The following is a 6,702-nucleotide window of genomic DNA, read 5'->3' on the forward strand; positions in this document are numbered from 1 at the left end:
GTAACATTTGTGTTTTAAACACACACACACACACACACACACACACACACACACACGCACGCACACATACTCCATACCATTTTAGTCATTTTTAAGTGTACTACAGTAGTGTTAACTATTCTTTGTTCTGAAACAGAGCTCTAGATTTTTTTCCTTTTGAAAAACAAACTCCATACTCATTAAGAATTTCCATTTTGCCCTCTTTCCAGCTCCTATTCCACTTTGTTTTTAAATAGTTTAGACATCTCATACAAGGGAATCATGCAATATTGTCTGTTGTGACTTGCTTATTTCATTAGCATAATGTCCTTAGGGTTTGCCCGTGTTGCAACATATGCCACGTTTTATTCACCTTTTATAAGGCCAAATAATATTCCATTGTATGTGTATGACACGTTTTCTCTCTTTTTCTATTTTTGGTATCAGGGATCGAACTTAGGACCTTGTGCTTGCAAGGCAGGTGTGGTGCCACTGAGCTAAATCCCTGGCCCTATGCGATGTTTTCTTTATCCCATTCATCTACTGATATTTAGATTGCGTTAAAAAAAAAAACCAGCGAGCTTTGTTGTAGCTACTGGAAAAGCAAGGCATCAAAACAACAATGGGAGAAAAGAAAAAATTCTCACACACTTGGCTCAAAGGTAGAAAGAGTGCTTCATTCAGCATATCTCACAGGGCACTCTTGTTGGAGCACACAGTTCTAGGGACTGGGGAGTGATGTATCATGATCTTTCAGAAGGCCCTGTCCTCTCAAAACACCACATCAAAGAGGGTGGATGTGTTAGAACTACTGTAAATTGCCAGAATTGGTCTGGATGAACCCACCACTAGGAGGACCTTGGGCGGGGGAGAGGGAATTGGTGATCAGAGAATTGAGTACTCTGGGTACTGTCTTCAGAGGTGCTTAGAACAGGTTGAGAAGTGTCAGTCACGAAACGATACTTTTAAATGGAACTCCAAACTTGCTTCAGATGAAATGGGCTGCCAGTCTTCTTCCGGTCACGCGTCTCAACGCCACCCATGTCATTGGCCAAGGCTCCAAGAAGGTGGGAAGAGAGACAGGTGCGGACCAATGGGCATAGGCCCAGCCTGGGCACATGCGCAGTGTCCTCTGGGTGCCCGAGGAGGGGAAAGGGACCTGAGAGCCTAGTGCTTTCTTCTCAGCTCGCCCCCAAGCCCTGTGGAAAGGAGCCGCAGAGCCAGTGCTTTGAGGGCCTCTGCGAGTCTCTCCTGCAATTCGGAGTCCAGAGTCAGAGGTTGGCGTGAGCGGTAGGCCGACCTCTACCCCAGTCCGGCGTCGGGGAGGCGGGCAGCGGGTGTCCGTGGATGTGGGCTCACTGTCTGTGCTTCCCCAGCAGCCTCGGCCATGCGCCCCACAGCTCGCTGCAGCCTCCTCCTGGCCTGGAGCCTCGCCTTCCTGCCCTGCTTCGCGGGTGAGCGGTTTCCCCTGCGTCCCCACCGGTGTCATCTCCCCTTGCCTGAGAGCCCTGTCTGGCACCGGAAGTCACAGCGTAGACTTGGTTTCCGTCCCCAGGCGCTTCCGGGTACTGGCCAGTGCCGGGACACAGTCCTGGTGTTTGCTGCTGGGCAGCCCGGTGCTGACCTCGGGCAACCAGCTGTGCCCTCTGGGCTTCAAGAACTGGGACTCTTGTTTCTGTCTTGGAGTTCTGAGGACTGTGTGGGCCACCTGGCACCTGATGAGCTCTCGTGAAACAGCTTTTTGTTTTTCTTCATGTTGAGGAAAGGAAGAAGAGAAAGTGTTCACCATGGACAGGTGAATTATGGACCTTTATTAAGTAGTTCTTTCCTGATTCCCTGAGAATCATGAGATACGGTGTGAACAGCCTCCAACTACCCCAGCTTGCTTGGCAGATTCAGCTAAGGTCAGGGTCATTCGCTTAGTGCCACATAATCATTGTGGCCAGGTCCTCCCTGCCTGCCTCCCACGTTGTCCAGTTAGCCCAGGACCTCAGTAGCCAGGGGTTTGACCCCTGATGCCTCACACCTCTCTTACTTCCCTGCTGTTCTTTGGGGGCCACTCTCTGAAAATAAACTGTAGCCTCACCGCCCTCCTCCTCTTTCTCCATGCCCATACTAGTGGACCAGCCATCACAGTAACAAGCTATCACTTAGAATTTGAACCGATGGTGGGTTTTTTATAAGAAAGGACAGTGTGATTTTTACATACAATTCCAGCTCTTTCTTGATTTTTCCTGCCTTTATTTTCCAGAAAACTTAAGGTAAAATGTCAAGAGTTTTTCTTGGAGCTTTCAACCCACTTAGCTAGGTACCTACTTGCTTCCTCAAGTCTCTACTCTGTCTGTCAGAGTATGCTTTGTTGTCATTTGAATATTTTCTGCAGTAGGCCTTTTTTATCAAGAGCAAAAAATTAGAACTTTTTTCCCATCTCTTCCTGTTTTCATTTATTTGATTTTATAACCATAAAGCTTTTAAAATTAATACTCTGTGTCCATGACAAAAAGTCCTCTTTACACCCGCCTCCCCCACCACAGCAGTCCCTTTCCTATGTACTTTTCTGGAGAGTCTTCGTGGTTACAAACGCATCCAGATGTATTTCTCCTTCCAGCGGCAGAATGTTACGCCAGTGTTCCACATCTTGTCCCTCGGCCCTTGGAAGTGTATCTTGGAGTTTTCATGTCAGTGCACGGGAAAGCACATCTTGTCGGTGGCTGTAGTCGCCTCTGTTTCATGGATATGCTGGAGTCCTTCTAACCATTTATTTTCACAGAGAATGCTAGAGTAAAAGACCTTAAATAAGTGCGATTATACATGTGAGAAAATACCCCGGAACTGCTAGATTGAAGCATTCGTACAATCTAAATTTTGATTCTATGTTACCAAGAAGTACTACTAATGTTTTGTTTCGGTTTTTGAGACAGGGTCTCAGGGTGGTCTTGCAGTGACGCTCCCGCCTCAAGAAGTGGTAATTTTGTGCCCACTCAAAGGAGATGATGTCTGTTGTCACACAGTACAGATTTTGTTTCCATTCATCGTTGTATTCCGTAGTGAAATATGCAAAGTTGGCCAGCCATTTTGGCTTTTGAGCATTTGAAATGACACTTGTGATGAATTTTAATGACATTTGCTGTTAATCTATTTATATTTAAATAGGCACATTGGACAGAATAACTTCAGGACAAGGTGGAGTGAGAAAGAGTTCAGAATATTGAGAGGAAGGGAGGGAGAGAGATCCTGTCCCAAGGGACACATATTATGAATTTGAAAGTCTCTGGTGTTAATGAGCTGCATTCTTTTTTATGTTACTTTGTTTTGTTTTGGTTTTAGTTATTTTTGAAGTGTTTTTTCTGATTTTAGAAATTACTTTTGGCTCTGTGGTTGTTCTGATTACTTTTGACTGGGCTCTGTCCAACGAGACTCTACAGGGAACAGGCCAGGTTAGCCCTGGTCTCTGGGTGCCACAGGGCCTGGGGAGCCACTGGGCAGCACTGGTCTCTGCTCCTGCCCCTCTTGGCAGCACCCCCGGCTTCTGCTCCTGTCCAGGGTGGAGCTCCAGCTGCCCTCACATTTGCAGAACTCATGGTGATACGGCATAATATTTAAAAGGTTAAAGTATTTCGCCTCCTCTCTCCCAGACCTTCAGAAAAACTAACAGTCATGGAATATCCACTCACCTCAGAGCTCCATGCCAAGGGTTGGCCGCATTGCGAGAGCTCCATCTGGTCCTAGGCCGTGTCCTCTCCCCTCTGCTTTCCCCTTCACTGTAAGGAGTGCTGAAGTGCAAGGCACACACTCCCCCTGCTTCTGGGAGCTGCTGCTTTAGTCCTCAGTACAACTGAGCAAGAAGCAAGGATGCTTGCTGCTAGGTAAGGTGGGGAAAGGTCTACAGGATGCAGTGGGCGCACCCTGTGGGGTCCCCTGCACTGGTCTCACGGCGACCCCAGAGGGAGGAGTGTCAGGAAAGTTCCTGGTGGCAGAGGAAGATAAGCAAATCAGAACCACCTTTGGGTAGGCTGACGGGAACTCTGCAGATAAGTGTCATGGCTTTTGCCCCCCTTTTCCCCTGCCTGTACCTTTCTGTGGGTTTTTGTTTCTGCATTTGGGCTTCCCCTCAGTGTGCTCCTTGACAGCAGATGGCAGTGGGGAGTGTGGATGGAGGCAGGAAGGCAGCCCTGTGAGTTGCAGCCCTGCGCCACACTTCTGACCTGATGCGTTTCTCTAGTATTCATCACGATCTGACCTACCGAGACTCTTTCTTTTGTTGTTAGCCTCCTTTCTCCCATCAGAACGTAACCCACAATGGCAGGGAGTTTTGTGCTAACTCCAGTACTGAGTTGCATGGCTGAGATGGTGACCCGTGATGAGTGCTGGTGGGGAGCAGGGGACAGGGTCTGGGACGAATCCAGTCCTCGAGCTTGTTGCGAGTGAGCACGTAACCAGCCAGTTTTCTATCTTTTTCATAACAGTCTCCTGGGAGATTGTCCTGAGTGACTTACAGGAGAAGGATGTGGATGAATTCAGCTCCAGTGGCTTCCAGTGCCCAACGTGATGGGAAAAGAATGTGACACCACACTCAAATGGTGTGCGGCAGATAAGATACAGTGCTTTGAGTTCTCCGGCATCATAGAAACAGGTAGTGTCTATGCTCGCTTCGGCAGCACATATACTAAAACAGGCAGTGTCCTCAGGTGCTGTGTGCTGTACACACAGTAAGTGGCACTCCCTCCTAAGCTTTGCTGTTGGGGTTCCGGACTTGCCTTTGTCCGCATCTCTTAGGGATGAGGACACTGTGGTGTCTTCACCCTGAAGCTTCATCCAGTCGCCTTTTTCCCGTTCACTCATGCACCTGTGAATTTGGACAAGCACTGACTGACAGGCTCTGCCTGCCTCAGGGTGTTGGCTCTGCATACTGGATGAAACTTCATCCTCTGCAAACTTTGGTTGGTTTAGTAAACAGGGAAATTTGTGGGTTTTCTTTCCTAGTGCTCTCTAGGTTTTTAAGAGGTTTGGAGAGAGGAACTGACTAATCTTAAACTTTCTTCAGAGAAATCACAAAGCTCAATATACTGTGCTTTTCTTAAGAAAATCCAAAGCACAGCCCTAATGAATTGAAGAGGTGGCTAGAAGGGAGTTAGGAAGGACAGCAGGGGACAGCGAGCAGAGCAGCCGGCTCAGGTCTCTGGGCCGGGGCTGGACCCACAGCCCTCCCTGCTGTCTCCCTTCTTCCTCCGGACCCTGGACCGCTCAGTGCTCCCTAAGTTCGTCATCACTGAGGTATAACAGGAGCTTGCAAGGGGGTTGGTCTCCTGGGTTCCTATATCTTTGCTTAAACAGAGGGATTCTTTATTTTAGGATGGCAATCACTTGTTTGCTGTTGCTGAGCGTGGTGTGTCTGCTGTGTGGAAGAATGCATTTGAAGGCACTTTGAAAGGAGAGAGCACAATGAAAATATAGCCTTTTATGGCCATCGTAGATGACTCAGACTAATAATAAGAGATTAGGTTTATGCCCCTGAAATCATCAGCGGTACACATAACCGAAACCCAGGTGCACAGCTCCAAGGCCAGAAGTGCGCAGGCGCCCCTAACAGAGCCCTCAGCCTCGGTGGCCCCTTGCCGTAGTGTCCGGAAGAGCATCTGCGGGGTCCCTGAGTGCTGGTGAGTCAGGAAAAGTTCGCGTAAATCAAGTGCAGAAGGCGTATCGGTACTTCACTGACACAGGCTGTACGGGGATTTCGGGATCTGCAGGCCGTGGGTTTGGAGGAAACCAGAGCCGTTCTGTACGTCCTGCTGCAGACCCGAGTGTGTGGGTAGCAGGAGCAGGACGGGGCGGGAGTCTGACGTGTGGTCTCCTGCAGGCATTAACAACATATCCTTCGAAATGAAGAAGTGCATTCGAGCGGACCTGTGCAGGGAGACACTCACTTCGTACCTGGGTTTCCCGATCACTAACAGGGGTGGGAAATGCGGCTCCGCTCTCAGAAACCGGGCAGAGGTCAGGCCCCCGGCTCACATCTTCCTTTTTCTCCTCCTGGGGAAGCTGCTGCACTGAGCTCGGCAGGGGCCCAGGGCCTCCAGTCGTGAAACAAAGTTATCTTTTGTTTCTGTACGCTTTTGTGACTGCTGCTGTCTTCACGGCATCCTCACCTGCCCAAGTGTTACTGGTTGGACTGGGTGACCTGCTGTGTCCCGAGCTGCACACAGAGTGGATGGGGCCTCTGAGGTTTCTGAGCATTTAGAAAAGAGGCCGCACGCAGTTAAGCGCAGGCTTAGAAACCTGTGAAGGGTGCGGAAGCGTGGGTGCCAGCCGCAGAGCCCTGCTCCCCCAGCCCGAGGCCGCTGGACAGACGCTCGCTGTGGGCACTGAGTATTCGACTCCGGAAAGGCTGAGATTTTACAGGAACTTTGGGATCTGTGCTGTGTCAGAATGGCGGAGAGAGGAGTTGTGAGTCTGCGCGGGGCTGACTGGCAGCGTCAGCGTCTCCAGGGCTTAGGGGAGGCGACACCCGCAGGCGGACACCGAGGACTCTGTTTCCCTAGCTCTGTGCAGATGTGGTCGAAGCGGGGCTCTGGGCACCGCTCAGTACTCGGGGCAGCGGCAGAATCGGCTGGGTGAAGCCTGGCTCTGCCACCACACCCATTTTTGTCTTCTGGGGTGGGGGTCCCGGGGATCGAACTCAAGATCTTGTGCTTGCGAGGCAGGCGGCGGAACCACTGAGCCAAA

The 6,702-nt window shown here is 50.1% G+C and overlaps 1 pseudogene; it reads left to right on the forward strand.

Annotated features, from left to right (window-relative positions):
* Window positions 1–440: 440 nt before the first annotated feature.
* On the forward strand, window positions 441–6,702 carry LOC104866203 (annotated as a pseudogene).

Source organism: Fukomys damarensis, unplaced genomic scaffold (genome assembly GCF_012274545.1).
Source record: "Fukomys damarensis isolate Sample0158 unplaced genomic scaffold, DMR_v1.0_HiC HiC_scaffold_3, whole genome shotgun sequence".
In the NCBI taxonomy this organism is placed as follows: domain Eukaryota; kingdom Metazoa; phylum Chordata; class Mammalia; order Rodentia; family Bathyergidae; genus Fukomys; species Fukomys damarensis.